The sequence below is a fragment of the Pelophylax lessonae genome, assembly GCF_965119305.1.
Source record: "Pelophylax lessonae genome assembly, chromosome: 2".
Lineage (NCBI taxonomy): Eukaryota > Metazoa > Chordata > Amphibia > Anura > Ranidae > Pelophylax > Pelophylax lessonae.
The window spans coordinates 77,844,060-77,865,792 of record NC_138769.1 but is presented as its reverse complement, the minus strand read 5'-3'; the positions used below and the strand labels follow the sequence as shown (position 1 = coordinate 77,865,792).

The 21,733-nt window shown below is 40.3% G+C and overlaps 1 long non-coding RNA gene across 1 annotated transcript in view; it reads right to left on the bottom strand.

Annotated features, from left to right (window-relative positions):
- Positions 1-21,410, bottom strand: part of LOC309548594 — a 293,007-nt gene extending 271,597 nt beyond the window's left edge. The window contains exon 1 of the long non-coding RNA XR_014224996.1: positions 21,198-21,410. This is a non-coding gene — a long non-coding RNA (uncharacterized lncRNA). The remainder of the gene's footprint in view (positions 1-21,197) is intronic.
- Positions 21,411-21,733: the final 323 nt, after the last annotated feature.

Below are 21,733 nucleotides of genomic sequence, written 5' to 3'. Positions count from 1 at the left end.
CAGAGTCAAATTCCCTTAAGCCACAGAAGTAGATGCTTAATATTGCCCATTGCATATATTTTGACTTCTAGGCATACTCCAGATGTTTTAAGGATTTCTTTTGTGATAAATCACTTCTGGCCCCCAAGGCTTCCCCTCTCTGACATCCATTACTTTAATAAAAGCTTGAAAATCATCCACTAATTTAGTTTATTCCAGAACATGGGAAAATTCATATCATATGGAGCAAAACTGAATTTGAATCCAATAGATTCAGATGTTGAACAGCTTCTAGGATATCTCCAGCAAAGTTTAGATACGATTCCAAAAATCAATACCTTTAGAGTCTAAATCTCAGCCTTATCAACATGTTTGGTTACTTTTGGGGCTCTTCATTTATTGGTGATACAGTTCATCAAAGCAAGAACCAAAATCGAGACTTTTAAAGAAAATCTTTACAGCTACCTGAGATTTAAATATTGTGCTGGACACTTTGTCTTCATTCCTTCCAGTTGAAGATGCCAACATTTGGAACTTAACTCTAGGCATAGTTGCTCTTAATGTCATAACATCTGGTTCTAGATTTTTCAAAAACACAAGCATTAAGATGCAAATAACCCTATCTATGTTTTTACATTACAGAATGGGCTTAAGAACTTTATTCTCATTTCAGCCTAAAGTAACATTTGCTTTCCACTTAAACCAAGAAATATTTTTGCCAACATTTCCAGGCACAGCAGAGAATCACTGTCACCCACTGGTTGTAGGTCACCCCATCCAAACCTAATTACATAAGACAGCAAACCTTAGATTTGCAACTTGGTGTCCTTCCATTGGGGGTTTTAGAAATGACAGCCACCAACCTCCAGAACAATTGCATCCTGGGCAGTAAAGATAATAAGGAAAGCTTATTCTGCCAGAGGTTTGAAGCCTTCCATTATAGCAAATTCAACAAAAGCTATGTCTTCATCTATGGAGGAATGTGGAGGAATCACAGAAAAAAAGCAAGGCAGTAACTTGGTCATCCTATGAAACGTTCTTGGTGCAATACAAAGTTGATCCTACTGAACATTACCACAGTGGGCTATGGTGGATCAATGATTCATTCCTCTGCTTCCTACCTTGTAAATTACATTTTAAATGCAGTTTCCCACTCTTGTTTCATACATATGTTGCCATTCTTGTCTTAGGAAAGTGGGAAATTGTAAATGTACCCAGCTGTAATTTTCTTTCATGACACACATGCATAAAAGCATATGTTTCCCTCCCTGTGGCTCTTGGTTTATCTATTACTGGCTAGAAGACTGAAAATACTGGTGCATGGTTCAAGTTCAATAGAGGGTGGAGCTACCCATAAGTATTTTTCCATTCATATGTGTCAGAAATGTAAAATTACCAATAGTAAGTATACAATTTTTCATTATATCTTCCAACGCATGCTAATTCACCAAGTTCCGCGTAAAAGAGAATAATATATAAATATCTGTGGCAGGGTGAGTGATAAAGAAGTAGAATAAATGGACAGCCTCTGTGCAGTCTGCAGGATTTGCTTGACCCAGAGAAAGCACATTCTTAGCACAGATGAAATGTATATCAATGAGCTATAGGGTCATTTCAGGTTATGCTTGCTGTTTCTCTGGGCATTGCTTCTCCTGATATTTCACACGTTCTCAAGTGAGGATTCAGGGCACTGCAGTCTAAAGCTAAAAGATGTATTTATTCCCTCATGATCAACAAGTGTGTACACAGACTGCTACATATCAACAAGCTTTTACATATAGAAAGGTCTCTGTGCAAAAGAGAGAAACAAAAATAAAGGTTTGCCCTATTCATGTACCAATACTCTTGCAAAGAAAGGTCATTTTAGACATAAGTTGGCATTAACCTTGGGGGAGGGGGTTCCTTGACTTTGCTGCTCTGTTATCTGATGGATAATGTTCAAATGAGATGCAAAATCCAAAGACGCTACTGATAAGTGTGTGTTGTTAACAATAAGTCTTCTTTTGTCCCCTGAACAATCTACAAATGTGCTTTATAACCATGCAGATGTGGGGTTGGGATAGCACAAAGGTTCCCACACTACCCCTACCCCATCTGTTTTATTCTGCTATAGCAATTATCAGTTTATATTAAAGAATGAAAGATAAAAAAACAGACCCAGGAAATCAAGGACTGATTTAATAATAATAAAAAAAACAGAATCCCCAAAAGATATAAGGGTGGGTAAGGCGGCTGACTAAAAAAAGTTAACAAAATTTTCCCATCCACACGAGCGAGGTGAATAAAGGAATCCCTCTTGCTGGCGCATTTTATTCTGACAGTGAGACTCTCTGCTTTTAGAATACACTATTCAGCAGCCTCAGCCACACAGTGGTGTGTAAATATTTGCTGTTAAAGAGGATCTTCAGCATGTTTGTAAAAAATACTGTATCTGCTGACTTTTAAAAAAAGGACACTTACCTGTCCAAGGATCCAGCACCCTCCTCACGCAGGCTGGTTCTTTGCCAGGCTTCTGGTCCTCAGCGCTGGCATGCTTAGTATGGAAAGCTGGCTGTGACGTCTTATGGCTTCACAGCCGGCTTCCCACTGCACGTGCGTAAACTGCGCCCTGCTGTGTGAATGGACCCGCAGCCTCATGGAACGTTTGACGTGTCCCAAGAGGTTACTGGTGAGGGCGAACCCAAGCGATCCCACTGGAAGTGGAAGCAAGTACCTACCAAAACTTGGTACCCTCCCTTCCCCCAGGAGGAGGGGAGAAAGAGGACGTAAAGTGGGAACTTACCCTTTAGGGTGACTTTCTGCTTTAATGTTATAGCACAAATTTGTTTATGCCTTGGTTAAGAGTATCTTATTGGTGTCTTTGAAAGCTCAGTAATAAAGTCCAGTTCCAGCTATAGCTTTTCTATTAGTTGTAGAGAATAATAGAATATCTGCCAGGTTATTATTGCTAACTGTGCTCCTGCTGGGGAGATTTATCCTCCAATCCAGTGCTGGTGGCAAGGTGTCCCTAGTGCAGGAAGTGAGGAGATAGCTCTGTGATGGGGAGAGAGATATAAAAAATACACTATGTTGTCAAAAGTATTGGGGTCCCTGCCTTTACACGTACATGTACTTTAATGGCATCCCAGTCACAGTCCGTAGGGTTCAATATTGGGTTGGCCCACCCTTTGCAGCTATTACAGCTTCAACTCTTCTTGGAAGGCTGTCCACAATTTCTAGGAGTGTGTCTATGGGAATGTTTGACCATTCTTCAAGAAACACATTTATGAGGTAAGGCACTGATGTTGGACAAGAAGCCCTGGCTTGCATTCTCTGCTCTTATTCATCTCAAAGGTGTTCTATCGGGTTGAGTTCAGAACTCTGTGCAGGCCAGTCAATTTCCTCCCCCCAAAATTGCTCATCCGTGTCTTCATGGACCTTGCTTTGTGCACTGGTCCAAATTATTTAGTGGAGGGGGGATTATGGTATGAGGTTGTTTTTCAGGGGTTGGGCTTGGCCCCCTTAGTTCTAGTGAAGGGAACTCCAAATTGTCTAAGACATTTTAGACAATTTCATGTTCCTAACTTTGAGGGAACAGTTTGGGGATGGCCCCTTTCTGTTCCAACATGACTGTGCACCAGTGCACAGGGTCCAAGGTCCATAAAGACATAGATGGTCCATAAAGACACCAGGTCTATAAAGACATAGATGAGCAAGTTTGGGGTGGAGGAAATGACTGGCCTGCACAGAGTCCTGACCTCAACCCAATAGAACACAAATGAATTTGAGCAGAGACTGCGAGCCAGGCCTTCTTGTCCAACATCAGTGCCTGACTTCACAAATGTGCATAAGGATGAATAGTCAAACATTCCCATAGACACACATCTAAACCCTGTAGACAGCTTTCCCAGAAGAGTAGAAGCTGCTGGTATAGCTGCAAAGGGTGGGCCAACTCAATATTAAACCCAAGGGACTAAGACTGGGATGCCATTAAAGTTCATATGAGTGTAAAGGCAGGTGTCCCAATATTTTTGACAATATAGTGCATATTAAGCAGAGCAGGAACGATTGCATTATCTATCTATCTATCTATCTATCTATCTATCTATCTATCTATCTATCTATCTATCTATCTATCTATCTATCTATCTATCTATCTATCTTTTTTTTTTTTTTGCTGTCCCTGTGACACTTACACAGCATTACAAGCTTGATAGAGGTTAACTCATTTATTGAAAACTAAATGCAAAAATTGTCTGGAGCTGGGCTTTAAACACTAATATCTTTTATATTTTATAACTATTGTACAAAAAATCATCTAGGCATGGTCTGTCCACAGTACAGGGAAGTACGGTGCTTACCTATAACGGAGAACAGATACCACTATCCATTCTATCTGGACACCACACTGCAGCTGCATTTCACAAGCCATTCATAAAATGCAGCCCATGGTGGGGAGCCTTTGGTTTCTCATGACATTCCCTCTGCACAACTGCAGAGAGAACTCTGTGTTTTGACAAGAGGCTAGTCACGTGACTTTGAGAGGTGATATGACTGGGCTCACCTCCTCCCTATTATCTGTTTTTTTTTCATTCACTGAAGTGACCAGTGTTCCCCTTGCTTCAGTGTCCTAAAGCAAGAAAAGCTTACTTGTTCAGCACACCGCTGCGCATTATAAACATGTTGGCGGAGGGAGGAGACGCAGAAGAGAGGAGGAAGAAGCCGCCGTCGCTAATGTCCAGGCAGGGTGAGTGATCCTGTCCTGTCCTGGGGGTCCTGTCCTGCCCTGCTGTGGTCCGGGGGTGTGCTGCCTGGTGTGGTCCAGGGGGGGTGCATGGTGCGGGCCATCTGCCGCACCCCCCCCGGCCCATGGAGCACCAGCCACCATTACCTCTGCTTTATAAATTGGGCCCTTAGTATTCTTGTTTTGATTCAGTAAAAGGTGTGTATGAGAGTAAAAAGTGTTACCTTCTAGCATGTATGTTACATCTGGTTACTCAATGTCCCCACCACCTTAGTACATGTACCTCTAAATATGCTTTCAGGATTTGAGCACAGATCATTTTATTGCAGAATTTCCAGCCCTGCACATTTCCCTTAGTCTCCTTAGCAGTACGTGGGTTAGAGCGCTACACTAGGGACGGGACTAATAGCCGGTTCACATAGCAGCGACCCGACTTGCCCGGGGCGACCTGTGAAGTCGCTGTGCGCAGCTCGCACCGCGACCTCGGAGCGGCCGGCACGGACTTCATATCATTGAAGTCAATGCAGGTCGCTCCGGGTCGCCCCAAAGAAGCTCAGGACCCTTTTTCTAAGTCGGAGCGACTTGTGACGCTCCTATTAGAACGGGTCCTGTGCTAATGTATGGCAGGTGACCCGCGGCGACTTGTCAGGCTGACAAGTCGCCCCAGTGTGAACCGGCTCTTAGTGGCATGAGGTTGCATTGCAGCCCTGTCTCAGGTGGCAGAATAGTATGCAGAGTCAACCCTGAAAATGAAGACCCCCTTTTTAAGCCAACCAAAAGAAGCAGCACATTCGTCTTAATATGTGAAGTTTCTGGAAGGAACAAGCTCACAAAGAGATCATAATCAGTCTATTGGCATGAAGAGTTAATGGGTGAAAATAACAACCCCGTAAATCCCAAATGGATTTCAAAGCAAACAATAAACTCCATGATTTTCACATATGAATAATCTCGCTCTCTCTTTCGTGTTCTCTGGTAAAAGAATAATGGCCAACTAGATGGAACAAAGTCTTGCAATATGACCATGGGATTACATCATTTTGGAGCAGCCATTTTCACCATTCAAGCGTTTCAATTCATCATTGTGCGAGGTTGGCTCAATGTCACAGATTTCTCTCTGTTTTAAGAAAGCAGAACTTTCCATTCTGCAGGTTCTCATGCTGGCCATCCAAGAACACTTTCTCTACAGTCAAAGCATGTCCTCAGTGTTCACTTCATTCTTGTTTCTGAACAAATAGCAATGTCCTGTTCCTTGCAGTGATCTGGCTTGCAACGTCCAGGGTGACACAGTGTAAAAAGGGACACTTTCTGTCTGGTTGCTAGGGTACCAAGTACAAACAATTTCATAAGCAGTATTAATTATTTATAGGCTCATTCAGTCTATTTTAAAACTGGTTGAGGGTGATAAAGAACACACTTGGTTTTATGCAATATGGTAGGACAAGAGATAATGATGTCTAGTAATCCATAGCATCCAAAAATACTTCATCTGTGATTATTTTAGATCAATCAAAAGAATAAATAATGATTGCATTGGTTGATACTGATAACTCAGTATTGCTATTTGTTTAATACAAAATCAAAAGCTTGGGCCTTTCAATAGAAGACACTACTTACCACTCAAGCAGGTAGCAAGTCTGAATTCAGCTGTCTTAAAGCAGCACAGGCTGCAGCAAAGTCTTCATATTTGACACTTTTAGGAGTATCAAATGTCTGCGTCCCCCATCATACATTGTGGTAACCCCCTCCATCCCTTACAGCAGTGGTCCTCAACAGGCCAGGTTTGCAAGATAACTAAATTACATCACAGGTGATGTCATTTGCATTATTCTAGTCTGCATTTCCCCAAGGTAATACTTAAAATCTGGCCTGTTAGTGGGCCCCGAGGACCGGAGTTGAGGACCACTGCCTTACAGAACTCAATTGTGATATGGAGACCAGTAGGAGGAACCATTGAGACCAACACAGAAGAATGCAAAGTACTTTGGTACTCTGATGCTTCCCCACATAGATAGGAAAATAGAATTATTAAAGAGGAACTCCACTTTTGTTGAAAAAAAAACATTCCCTTCTAAGTGATCTCTGTATATTACAAGGATTTTAACAACCTTTGTTGCAGATTCCTACCTTTTGTTATTCTGAAGAAATCATTGTTTGTTCCTCTGTGCTAAGTGGGTCTAATGGGAGTGGATTCATAATTATCTGTCAGCTGTGGCAGCTGCAGAGCTCTAATGAGGGAAGCTGCTGGGCCTGCATCCCTTTAGACGTGTTCTTATTGGGAGTATCTCAGCAAAAATGGCATTTTTATTGCAGGGGATGCCAGAAATCTGACTTGTATCTTAAGCAGACTTCTGGGAAAATTGGTGAGCCAATCACACAAGCAGGAAATGATGTTTCTGGGGTGTGGTCAGTATACATTCTGTGTACAGAACAGCTCCAGGTAGCCATATTGCATTGCAATTTCAGAAAACTACAACAGCTGCAGATTGAAAAGGAAAGGTAATTTTTTAATAACATTCAATCACAATATGATTTTTGTCGCAATTGTATACGCTATATTGTTTTTTCTTTATTTCCTTTTTTTTTCCCCACGAAAGTGGCGTTACCCTTTAATCATTTGTATTTACTGACTTCAACAGCCCTTGTCCTTTGAAGATATCCCTTTTATTAGGAATTCTGCTTTAAAGTTGTCATGCTGATGCAATGTCTTTCAGAAGTGCCTATTCAAAAGTTTGTGTGGCTATTGTCTGTGTTTTTTAGTTTACTCTGAATTAAGTTATTGTTTGCAGGATACTAACTTGTTAAATATTAATTTTACTACTAAGGCCCCAAGTTGTGTTTAGCCTGCATCAACAATTCAATATCTATAATTTATCAATATATTTATTCAATATCTATATTTTTACAGTTACAAAAAAAAGTTTTATTGGAACAACAAAAACGACTAAAAACATTTAAAAACCCCTGACTGAGGTAGTCTCACCATAAGCTGGAGAGTGAAAAATCGAATGCATCTCTTCATAGAACCCAACTGGCTTCCAGGTTTTATTGTCAAAGTCTAATTGAACAAACTGATTGGCTGCCATCCACAGCTGCACCAGATTCTGAGTGCCCCAGCTTTAGTAAATCCTCCCCACTCTTGTGTAGGACACAGATTTGCAGTCCCTAAAGCCCCGTACACACACGCAGATCGTCGTCATACAAATGTTCGTCTTTTCTCCCCGGGATGTCGGTGTCTGTTGAAAAGTGCAAAGACAGCACAAGGACAGCACAAGAATTTTGTCCGCAGACTTCAGCTGACTGCAGAAGTGATGTCATGTAATGGTTAACTTTCCCTGTGTTTTTTATTTTCTGAGCATGCCCAGTCTTGCAAATCTGCGGTCTGTCGGCTGATTTCTGTACTGACAGGCGAACAATCGTCCGTTCTGGTGTCTGCAGACAAAAATTTTCATGTTTGCAAGAAAGACTCTTGTCCGCGGATTGTGTGCAGACATCTGTCGGAGGCACCATACTAACACGCGTACAATCGGCAGATCTTTCGTCCGCCGACGTTTGTATGACGACGATCTGCGTGTGTGTACGGGGCTTTAGTGAACATGTTATATCATTCGAATTGTATGAGACTATGTGGAGGAGATTTACTAAAACTGGTTCACACAGAATTTGGGGCAGCTATGCATAATAAATAACCAATCGGGATCTAGATTTTATTGCCAAAGCTTAATTGAACAAGCTGAAGTTAGAAACTGATTGATTACTATGCGCAGCTGTACCAGATTCTGTATATATATTTTAGCACATCTTCTTACATGTGAAGGCTCAAAAGGTGTTTTGAGCCTTCACATGTAAAAAAAATTCTGCAGTCAAAATTATAATCAATTTTCCAAAAAAAACAACGATGGGATGGGAATGAAGGCGCCAACTTAAAGGAGAATTATACAAAAAAAGATTAGTTAAAGCTACTACTACTATTTTTCTTATATTGGCTTTTGACATTTAAAAATGCAGAAATTTAGAAGCTGGATGGAAGGTTTAGCACTGGAAAACACTTTTTGAAAGACAAATAGTGCATTTTATATACCGTACAACTATTTGGATCAGACCAAAATGAGGGACATATGAGGAGGAAAAATGAACAGTGGGACTTTGTTCCAAATGAGGAACAGTCCCTTGAAATCAGGGACAGTTGGGAGCTATGGTGAAGTTCTACATATAGAACTACTATTGGCATCCTTCCCCATTTATTGTATAGAATTTTCTGAAGAATTTTTGCTTTGGGAGCTAAATTCACTACTGGATTCAGTATAGAGTATAAAGTGCTCTGGCACTCTGATGCCCTCCATAAGAAAAACAGAGAATTATTAATCATCTGTGTTTACTGACTTCAACAGCCTCTTATCTTTGGAAAATATCCTTTTTTAACAAGTGGTATCTTGTAAAACAGGTCAAGCAATGTCAAAGTTTTAAATTACTGAAATTTGGTAATAAGTTCCATCATCAATCAAATTCTATATACAAGAATTACAACTTGGATCCTCCCGATTCCTTGCATAAAAAATGTTTTAACGTATTTCTTTTTCTTGGGAGCTAAACACACCAATACTTTGCCAGAAGTACTTTTCAGAAGTACTTTCAAGTTTTTTTGTATTAGCAGTCATGACTTCATTGTGATCTTCTAATCTGTATGTTTGTTCCGGGACAAAGTGTTAAAACCAAAGATTGTCTTTTTGCTGGGAGAAACTCAGAAATAGCAGTCCCCATATTCATGTCCATAGTTAGACATCATGCTGCTTCAGGCATACTTCAATCATGCTTCCCTTTTCCACAAGCACCATCCCTTGTGCCATGTGATTATTTTAGTAAACACTGCTAATATAATGAATTAATGGTGGCAGCATGCAGAGCTAGTTTTTCACTGTACAGGGTAATCAAGAAAGAGAAATAGGATTTGGTTTCTTGACCTATAAAGAGCCTAATGACTCAACACCCCTTAACATCTCCTACACCCTCCATCTTGTTCCTGTCTCTCTATGACTCTACTGTCCTTAGCACTGCTCCAAGAGCTCATTATATTAAATACAGATATTAGGATGAGGATGTTACATACAGATATGAGGATTATTTACTAAAACTGGAGATTGCAAAATCTGGTTTCAGCTCTACTGTACATAGAAACCAATCAGCTTCCAGGTTTTATTGTCAAAGCTTATTTGAACAGTTAGAAGGTTAGGTTAAGTTAGAAGCTGATTGGCTACCATGTACAGCTGCACCAGATTCCGAGTGCACTAGTTTTAGTAAATCCTCCCCAATGTATGACTCTTGATGATGATGGGCATTGTTTTCCTGCCTTTAAAACGAACCTTAAATGCAAGTCAGAAAACTCTCATTGACTTTGGTTAAGCAGTACACATGTCATTTCAGAGGCCACGTTTGACCTGCTTTGCACTGCCTTCCTTTGGATGCAGCACATCCTATCAATGTATACTAAACTGCAGGAAAAGCAGCCATTTCTTGTCAAACACTGCCTGTTCCATTTGAATGCATCTGCATGCATTTAGGTGGAAAATGCAGTGTCTAACTCAATCGCCCATCAATATGAACTCTTAGGCCCCTTTCACACTGCGGGAGTCCGCCAGTGAATCCACCTGCTCAGCAGGGGATCTCTCTGCTGATCACCGCTAAGCAGGGGGATGACAGGTCCGTGTCCGCTTTGCTGATGCAGAGCAGACACAGCTCACTGTCCTCTATAGGCTCTCGGATGGAAATAGACCTCTGTCTATTTCCATCTGACTGTCATCCGTTCAGCCAAATGGATGTAGAACTGATACCCATACGTCTGTCTTTAGCAGACAGAACCAGATCGGATGTCAGTGGGTGTCAACGGACACATGTCCATTGACATCCGCCGCTCCATAAAGAACAGTGGATGGTCTGATCGGGTCTGCCAGAATAACTGACAGAGGGACCTTATTGGTCCATCAGTGTGAAAGGGGCCTTAGACAATTGATAGAAAAACAGGTTTACCCATTGGAATATTTCCCCATGCCTCCTGTTCCTGTGACAACCCAATGGTCACCATACAAATATAGAGCATGAATGTCCCCAGTAGGAACACAGACTGCAAGAAAAAACCTGACAAGGGTACTCTTTTAAAACCAAAAAAAAAAAAGTTTTCGCTTTACATACACTTTAACAACTAAACACCATCTGCTGCCTATGAGTATTGTTTGCTGACATCAGAGCATGCTGTAGATAAAGCTGGTACTTACATCCTGATGACTTATAGCATACAATATCTATACATTGAAATCTCTAGAAACACTTCATTTTCCAATCATCATCTCTCAAGTGCTTCTATGTACTTGTACGCTGACAAAACAAGTTAATGAAGTACATAGCGGATGTGCAATATCTGATTGCCTCGCATGAATTTCTACCTGAACATACACAGCTTCGCTCCATGTCACATTTAATAAGCAGCAGATTAAGTGAAGCAGTGAATTTCAGAAACTAATTTATAATAAATCTTATAGGGAAATTAGGTCATAAAATAATTGTAATGGAATTGGAGCAGCCTCACATTGTCAGTGTTATTAGAGTCATGGTCCTGGATCTTCACACTCTAATCATACTAGATGCCAGGAATAAAATTCAACAAGAACACTAATAGAAATGGCTACCAGCTGGGGGGAAAAGCAGAAAACCTATTAACTCTATTATTTCCAAGAGCCATTTGCATTTTAGGCGAGAAGCTCCGTGACCTAAGAACACCTTTTGCCATGGTCCCACATCCGCTTTGATCCCTGAGAAGAGAAAGACAGAACATTTTTGTTCACCAGGCATTGTCAAGGAGCCAGTCAGTTGGCTTCTGTAATGGTGAGGACTGAGTTTGGTTTACTCCCTCCAAGTAACCACTTTTTTCTTACTGTGAACAAAGTACAGGGAAGGAAAGATTAGTTGTTAAAGCAGATTTGCTCAGCCTTTTTACCCTAGAGCAGTGGATCTTAACCTTAATCCACAGGTACCTCTAACAGGTCATTTTCAGAATTTCCTTTGCCCTGCACAGGTGCTTTAAAACAATGCCAATGGCTTGGTATGTATGACAGATTGTTTAACTAAGGGAAATGCCTAAAACATGGCCTGTTTGAGGTACCTCGGGATTGAGGTTGAGAACTACTGCCTCAATTAAATAGTTTTCAGGGAACCCAACCATTTTATTAGGAGTCAGTGGGAAAATGTTTCCTACATTGGTGGTCAGAAGGAAGAATGCCCCCTAACAGTGGTGGTTAGAGTGCACCCCTTATGGGTACTTCAATAGATCATTGGTGTCAAGCAGCTGGCTCTGTCAAATGGTGCTGGCCCTGGAACTATGTAGGCACCATGAAGTGGGAGGTCAATCAGTCACAACTCAAGGAACACCTAGCAACCTCTGCAGGAACCCTAGTTGAGAATGGCTGTGTTAAAAGTGTTATTTTACCCTTGGGTTCCCTGCTAAACTGGCCTATTTAGGGCAAATTATGCTACTGATGTGGTTATCATTTAAAGAGTAAGAATAGTGTTTTGTTTCCTCCAGGAACTCTGCTTTCCTCTAGGAATTCCTGTGGCCCTAGTATGTGTATGTATGAATGTTAGTTAGGGACCTTAGAATATAAGATCCTGAGGACAGGGACTGATGTGAATGTATAATAAATATGTATTGTGCTGCATATATTAACTACACTATATACTGTACGTACCTGTAATAAAATAAATAAATATTTTGCATTTCCAGAGGGACTCTCAATTAATTGCAAAGAGAAAGAGGGAGAGAGAGAGAGAGACTGTGTTTTGTGGAACTGGACACAAGATTTAGGTCAGCGATCCAATTGGTTTAGGTCCTATGATGCGCACATCATGTTCGGCTGAAGCATTGGTGTTTTATGCCTATTGATTTTAATTGTCTGTAAGTATCCATTTGTTTGCGTGTTGGAATAAATCTGTCTATGGAAATGCACGAGATGTTTGTGAGCCCCTGCGTGTTTTTTACAGTAAGTGTCAACAGGCTAAATTTTATTTTGTATTTCATGCTTTTTTATGCTCCATAGACACTTTCAATGGTGTTTTGATGCTGAAACATTGTTTGATGCTGGAAAAACAAAAAAACCTGGGTTTGGAAAGTTTTAGTTGTGTGGACAATCCCTGGCTGTACTAAATATCCCCTAATGTGACTGTTTACCTAGCTAGGCTGCTATCATTGCATCCTTTCAGGGCAAAGCAGAGAAATGTTTTCACTTGGCCAATTTTTTTTCCTTTATGAATTTAGGAAACAAAAAAAGCACAAGAAAGCCCTTTTTGTGCAATTTTTTTTTTTAAATATCTTTGATATGACAGAGAGTGCTGGAAGATATCAAGCCATTGAAACTGCTCTAGGCATTGGTCTATAACAGAGTCGTAGTCTTAACGGGTAATTTCTACATCATGCTTGTTTTTCAAGGGTAACTAGAGAAGGCAGGTATATGATCTAGACCAGGAGTCTCCAAATGATGGCCCTCCAGTCATTCAGGAACTACAATTCCCATCATGCCTAGTAATGTCTGTGAATGTCAGGGTTTTTACAATGCCTCGTAGGAATGGGACGTGCAACAGCTGGAGGGTCGTAGTTTGGAGATCCCTGATCTAGACTAGGGTTGCCTAGGCTCGGACTTCAGAGCTTGTAGTTGACTTTGTAGCCTGGGTTTGCAGCACCCATCAAGCTGGGTATGGCTGAAATCAGAAAGTAGATGATCTCTAGAGCTTGAAAGGACACTCTATAACTGCTATTCTCAACATTACTTGGACTGTAAAGTCAAAGGTTTCTTAGTATCAGTCAGGGCAAAGCAGAGACACTTGGAATTGGTGACAGCAATCTGCAGGTACCCGATGGTGCCTGATAACAATACCATGCTTTTTATATACACAAACTTTAACCCAGAAAAGACCACATTGCTGGAATACTGAAATCCATCAAGACCTCTTACGTCCACAGAAGGTTCTAATTTACTGCACACACAGGACATGAAGTGCACATGCAAGAAGAAAAGTGGTGTCACACACAGGAAGTAAAATTCGGACCACCACGAGGAAGTTGATCTAAGCAGATAATGCTCCTGGTGAGGAATGAAATCCAGTTTTCTTGGTTAACCACTTAGCCACCATGCAGTTACACTTAGCTTATGAATAGAAGAAAAAAAAACTTTCTTATCCATAGTTTGTATACCTAACCCTCCAATATCACTTTTCTGAAAGAGTCACTAACTTACAAGTGGCATGTCCAGTTACTTGATTTTACTGCATCCTGCGAGTGAGGATATGTTATTACTGGAAACACAAGAGATATACCATACCCTCCAAATTCAGAGTTTAGGTCTGTCCAGTTAAGAGTACTGTTCATGCATTTTGTACAAAGACATTTTAGACAATTGTGCAGCCTTGTGCTAACAGTTTGGGGAGGACCATTTTCTCCCCCAGCATAACTGTGCCCCTAATGCAAAGGTAGCTTTATAAAAATATGGTTAAAAGGGTTTGATGTGATGAAACTCTTGTGGCTTCTACATGGCCCTTAACTCAACCATACTGACCACCACTGGAATAAATTGGAACACTAACTGCATGCAATTGTGCATGGACACAAATTCCCACAAACACAATCTAATGTGTGAAAGCCTTCCCAGAAGATCGGCCAACTCCACAATAATGCTCATAATTTTGGCATGATATATCCAACAAGCTCATATAGGTGTCATGGTCATGTGTCATAGTGTAAAAGAATATAACTTAAAGCTCAACTCCAGGGCCAACAGCCTTTAAAGAATTACATTAGTTTAAATGACTAAGTATTATAAAACTAATTTTGATTTTGAAATACATTAAATATTTTAAAAAAATCCACCTTTATCACTAAAATATCTGCCCTGTATGCAATCAGAGAAAATATTAATAATAACATTTATAAAGAAACAAATGTATAATCAGTCATACGATAGATTTTATATATATATATATATATATATATATATATATATATATATATATATATATATATAGGGCCCTGACTAATTACCCTGCGGTAGTGATTATATTACACAGTGTGCGGGATCAAGTGGTCTTGGCTTAAATGAAATTGCTGTAGCTAAGCCTTCTGTAAGTGGCACTTGTAGAATCCTGCTGCTTCTTTTATTTGCATTAAAACACAAAGAATTGATACGTGTTTACTTTTCCCTACATATTAGACAATACTTGAAGAAATAAGCCTCCATTTCACAATATTTTTTTGTTTATTAACTGCTTAGCCTTTTTCCTGCTTGAAATATAAGTGGCTCTTATATTTTTGAAGTCGAGGCATTAGAAACAAGAGAGGCCAAATGTCTCTATGAGGGCAAACAAAATCAGAAAAGTCATTGACCCAGGTCAATTCTTTTACATTTTTCTATTTGTAATATATTGTATGTGCTGTGTGCTTTCATTTTTAATGTAATTACTGTTCTTTTTCCCTTTACAGCATTAACCATTTTTCTGTGTCCTTTAGACTCTTACTTTCTTTCAATTTTGGTCATTAAAACGGACAACTGGTGGACAGAACTGCCCAGTTTGGACAAATCAAACTGGCTGCTGGAGTTACATTAATCATTTCATCTTGATGCTGTTTCAGAATAATGCTCCTGAAGCAAGAAAAGGTTATTATTCTGCTATGGCAGTCAGTTGTTAGGGATTCATTTAGGACAGTTTTTCTCAAGCAAGGTTCCATGGAACCCTAAGGTTCCTCCACATGTTGCTAAGGGTTTCTTGAGCAATGGCTAATTGTGCCTTTCAAATATGTGTAAGGGGAATTTGTCCCCTGACTTACAATGTACTAAGGTCTGTCTATCCAGTTCACAAAAAGGATATCGGGGAACTGGAGAAAGTGCAGAGAAGGGCAACCAAACTGATAAGAGGCATGGAGGAGCTCTCTTGAGAAAAGGAAATCAAGGGTGGATATGATCAACATGTATAAATACATACGTGGGCCATATAGTGAACTTGATGTTTAGTTATTCACTTTAAGGTCATCACAGAGGACAAGGACGACTGGAGGAAAAGAGATTTAATCTGCAAATGCAGAAAGGTTTCTTCACAGTAAGAGCTGTGAAAATGGGGGATTGACTCCCTCAAGAGCTGGTTCTGGCCAGCTCAGTAGAATGCCTAAAAGAGGCATGAGTTCTTTCCTAAATGTACATAATATAACTGGATACTAAGATTTATAGGTAAAGTTGATCCAGGGAATTTGTGATTGCCTCTGAGGGAATCAGGAAGACTTTTCTTCCCCTGCTGGAGAAAATTGGTTCATGCTTTGCTGGGGCTTTTTGCCTTCCTCTGGATTAACTGTCTGTATAGGATTGTGTATATAGGATTGTACGATTTTTTTTTTTTTTATTCGGATATTGTTTCCCTTTTTTTGGTTGAATTAGATGGACTTTTGTCCTTTTTTTAACCAGACTAACTATGTAACTCTCATTGACCGGCAATGCAAAGGGTACATCTTCGACTGACTACCAGTGTGCGGGAGTACTACAATTTTCACTATTTATGTTTCTTTTCTGGCTATTACATTATTTAAATATATACTGCATACCAAAAATAATATCATATAGAAGAGTATTGGGTGTCAAGCATTACAAGTACAACATATTTATTATTCTCTATCTATATATCACTTACTGTTTAAACAAATGTCTTGTGAGCTGTATAAAAAATTATTAGCAAGGGTTCCCTGAGACCTGAAAGTTATTTAAAGGGTTTCTCCCTGTTAAAAAGTTTGAGAAAGGCTAGTTTAGGGATTAGGCTAACTTATTGTTTAAGTGGATATTTTTAGGTGTTTTGTCTTGAGCAGTGTTCTCCAAACTGTGTCCTGTGGGCTGGATATGGCCCTTTGTTTGCATTTATCTGGCTCTTAGGGCACTATTCCTCCCACTGACACTGACAATGGGCACTGTTTCTTCCACTGACACCAAAGATGGAGTGCTATTAATCCCACTGACACCATAGATAGGGCACTATTCCTCCACTTATACCGATGATAGGGCACTATTCCTCCACTTATACCGATGATAGGGCACTATTCCTCCACTTATACCGATGATGGGGTACTATTCCTCCACTAATACTGATGATGGGGCTCTATTCCTCCACTTATACCGATGATAGGGTACTATTCCTCCACTAATACTGATGATGAGGAACTATTTCTCCTACTAATACTGATAATGGAGCACTATTCCTCCAACGAATACCAATGATGGGGCACTATTTCTCCACTAATACCGATGATGGGGCTCTATTCCTCCACTAATACTGATGATGGGCACTATTCCTCCTGCTAATTCTGATGATGGGCACTATTCCTCCCACTAATAATGATGATGGGGCTCTATTCCTCCCACTAATACTGATGATGGGCACTATTCCTCCCACTAATAATGATGTGGGGCACTATTCCGCCAACTAATACCAATGATGGAGTACTATTCCTCCCACTAATACTGATGATGGGGCACTATTCCTCCAACTAATACCGATGATTGGCACTATTCATCCCACTCATACTGATGATGGAGCACTATAACTCAAACTAATACTGATAAATGGTCACTATTCCTCCCACTGATACCAACAATGGGGCACTATTCCCTGACTAATACCAATTATGTGGCACCATTCCTCCCACTGACACCAGTGATGGAAATTATTCTTCCCACTATTACCAATGATGAGGCTCTGTATTTCCTCCTACTGCCCACAGGTGTTATGTAATTTTTTTTACCCCTGCTGACCACCAAGTCTGAGGCATTTTTTACTCCCACTAGCCACAATCCAGCCCTCCAAAAGTCTGAAGGACAGTAAACTTGCCCTTTGCTTGGAGACCCCTGGTCTAGAGAAAAAGAGATAATGGTTGTACTATACCACTTCCTTAAGTTTTACCCAACTCATTAAGATCAATGCACTCCCTATGTTGATAAAGCTGGACATTAAATTGGAACTATGGCCTTCCATTCAGCTTAGCTGAATGTGCATCTGAACTTACTGTTTTAGCTTAACCCCCAGCAAATTTAATCCTTCCAGTGAGATTCACTCTATGAAGCTTCCTTCCTGTGATAGGGTAACAGGACTGCAACAGAAATCAAAACAATGTTGTCACCCCAAGTATGCTGTGCCTCCTGGCATTAGCGTGGCATAAGAAAATGTTGAGGCCAGGCTATCAGCATTGTTACTGCTAATTCACAAGCCTATAGAATGTCAAGTCAGCAATTGGCCACACCTCATGCTGCCCATGGCTTTCTGAATTGGCAGCACTGCTTCTGCTGCTGAAACCCTCCTACTGTGAGCTGCAGTGTATGATGGTCAGACGAAGGAGCATTTGACTCACTCAGGGGAGGTAAAGGAATCTTTTTTTTTTTTACATTATGAAGTTTGTTGATCACATAGAAGGAAGGCAATGCTATTGCAAACTGAGTGTTTGCTCCCTCTAGTGGCTAATCTACAAATCACTATATTTGTACATAATATGAAACATGGAAGCACAGATATACAGTAAATTTGAGCGATAAATTGACTTGCTATAATAAGTCATATTTAATAAGTATGTGCTGCTTTAAAATATACTGCACTATAATGGAGTTGAGCAAATTTTTTTTTTGTTTTTATTGTATATATTTTTAAACGGTTTTTATCCTCAAGGTGTTAGAATTTTATCTATGTTGACGTGTTAGCTTTTTTATAAAACCGACCAGTTCCTTGTAAACTGCATACACACAGGGACAAGCTGGAAGACGACAGTTTACAGATTCCAGCAACATGATGACAATTTCATGTTTTCAGGCTAAGAGATACAGAGCTGTACAGATCTGAAAAAGGTAATCTGAGTTGCAGGTTAAAAATATAGGTGCCAGAGTTTTAAAATTGAAGTTTAGGTCTTTTTCTCTAGCTACAGCTGCAGTCATATAACATATGTGTAATGATGTGTACCCCACATCCTGCTGATTGTAGCAATCTTCTCTCCAGTGGCATCAGGTTCTCTTTGCAGCGCTGAATTTCTGGCACTGTATGGGTAATTGCCTTTGGTCTATCATTGCAGCTTATTAAAGTAGTCCTGAAGAACACCCACCCATTCCCTGTCCCCTTCTTCATTCATAAAAGTCCTTGTTTTCACTGAATAAAACACATTCTGTGAATAGGCAGAGAGGATTCTGTCATTCATCTGCCCTAGCCCTACTCTATTCTGCAATGCTAGACCCAAACAATTAGCCAATGAGAGCTGTGAAGACCTGTCATCACTGGAGAGAAGAGTTCTACTCTAAAGAACAATCAGCACGATGCGGGATATATGGAATACACGACATCACTGGCAAAGGTATGTGCCAACGTACCTGTGTAAAGTAAAGTATACTTTAGCTTTAAAGCAGTTCTCCACTTTGGAAAACAATCATTTCAAGTCAGCAGCTACAAATCCTGACTTTTAATAACAGGGCACTTACCTGTCTGGAGATCCAGCACCATCCTCACCTGGGCTAGTTCTTCACTAGCCTTCGGGTTCCTGGTGCCAGCATCTGAACTGCGGACAACCAGCTGTGGCTTGTGGCTTACTTGAGGCTTCACAGCCGGCTGCCCTCTGCACATGCGTGAGCTGTGCTGCACTTTTTACTGGCCTCATAGTCTTCTAGGACCTGTGGCGTGTCCCAGGAGACTGCGAGAAGGGAGGGGGAGTGGAGAACTTGTCACCTGTCAAAACTAGGTACCCTCCTCTCCCCCCCACCAAAAAAAAAAAAAAAAGGTCCCTAATGTGGCAGATGAGGGTGGGACCGAATGTGGAACTTCCCCTTTAAAGTGAGGAAAAGAGTGAAAACAAGAACAAAAAAAGCTTTTAATTGGACGTTAAAACCTCTGTCAGTTCATATTTTGTTGTTATGGTGTCCCATTGGGGAGATTTCCATAAATTTCCTGTTTCAGAGAAGCAATGGGAAAGGAAAGGAAAGGAAAGGAAGGGAAAGAAAGTAAAGGAAAGGAAAGGAAAGGAAAGGAAAGGAAAGGAAAGGAAAGGAAGGGAAGGGGAGGGAAAGGAAAGGAAAGGAAAGGAAAGGAAAGGAAAGGAAAGGAAAGGAAAGGAAAGGAAAGGAAAGGAAAGGAAAGGAAAGGAAAGGAAAGGAAAGGAAAGGAAGAGAAGAGACGAGAGGGGAAAGGAAAGGAAAGGAAAGGAAAGGAAAGGAAAAAGAAAGGAAAGGAAAGGAAAGGAAAGGAAAGGAAAGGAAAGGAAAGGAAAGGAAAGGAAAGGAAAGGAAAAGAAAGGAAGGGAAAAGAAAGGAAGGGAAAAGAAAGGAAGGGAAAGTAAAATAAAGAAAGGAAAGGAAAAGAAAGGAAGGGAAAGGAAAGGAAAGGAAAGGAAAGGAAAGGAAAGGAAAGGAAAGGAAAGGAAAGGAAAGGAAAGGAAAAGAAAGGACAGGAAGGGAAAAGAAAGGAAAGGAAAGGAAAGGAAAAGAAAAGAAAAGAAAGGAAAGGAAGGGAAAGGAAAGGAAGGGAAGGGAAGGGAAAGGAAAGGAAAGGAAGGGAAGGGAAATGAAAGGAAAGGAAAGGAAAGGAAGGGAAAGGAAAAGAAAGGAAAGGAAGGAAAGGAGAGGAAAAGAAAGGAAAGGAACTGGAACACCTCACCTCCTATTCCAAAGATAACTGTAAAATTTTGGATTTTCTATCCCTTTCTGTCTCATTAACAAAGGTCACCAGGACAAATAGAGAACATGAATTACCTATATGTATTGCAAATGCATGTGCCGACAATTTGAAGTTCAAGCTTACACACTAAACTTAAAATCACTGAGAAATCAATGATTCAGCATTTAAAAAAAAAAAAGAAAGCAAATGTCTGAAAGCCAGCAGAGCTGGTGGATGTAATTTTGACCATAATATAGATGTTGGTCAAATTATGGCAAAAAAGTCTCAGTTGGATGCATCCAACAGGTAAATGAGCTATATAATGGCAAATTGAAATTCTCTGATGGGTGTTTAAAAAGAGGGGCAGTGTTCAGTGCTTCAATCAGTAGTCACATCACAAATCTAATATGTTTTTACGCCACTCTATGTTTTTTTTTTTTTTGCTTTGACCGAAGTTCTCCTAATCTCTGGTTATATTGAACCATTTGCTACAACAGAAGCTGATCTCAGCTCTGCCACCTGCTGTCCTCTGGTAACGATGCACATACAAATGACAATTTTTTGGCAAATTTTACCTGGGGCAATCAATCTCGCTAGATCACGTGATTTGCCCTTGCGTTTTGTCGCCATGACAAATGCCACTCCGGGGCTTTTACTAACTCTGCAATGTATGTTCTAACCTGGGTTTGTAATCGAGACAGTTTGCTGTGTAAGGATTATTATCAATTTCATAAGCAACCATGATCTCATTTATTTTCAATATATCAGAGCACATAAAAAATATAAACTACGAGTCACTTACATTCACGGCGGTGCTGCGGTTTCTTTATCCCCAGCGAATGATGAAAGCATGATAGTGAATACATGAATTATTAGCAGCAGGGGTTCCAGATGCGTTCCTGCAAAAATGTCCTTCTCAGCACATTCCTTCTTCAAAGGTTGCTTATTAATTCCCCCACCAGATGGCACTAAGCACATCTACAAGTTCAGGAACTCAGGAGAACAATGGTCTTCTTTATTCTGAAAAGTAAAGAAAATGGCTGTGTTTGACAGTGGAACAGATGTACATACCAGCTCTTTAACTCTTTAAAGACCCAAAAACGCCCGCGGCACAATGATAATGAGCGGCTGTACCTGCCTGGTTATTTATAACTGATGATTATTAGCAACACTCCAGTAGAATGCTGAAATGGTGCAATTTTGACAAGTGTATATTACTTATGTTTCAGTTCACAGTGTGGCCCCTTTGGGAGACTTCTCAGAACCTTTAATTACACATGGCCTTTGCATTCCAGATCACTAGCCGATACCCAGATGTTCTTCCTCCCCTAGATAATT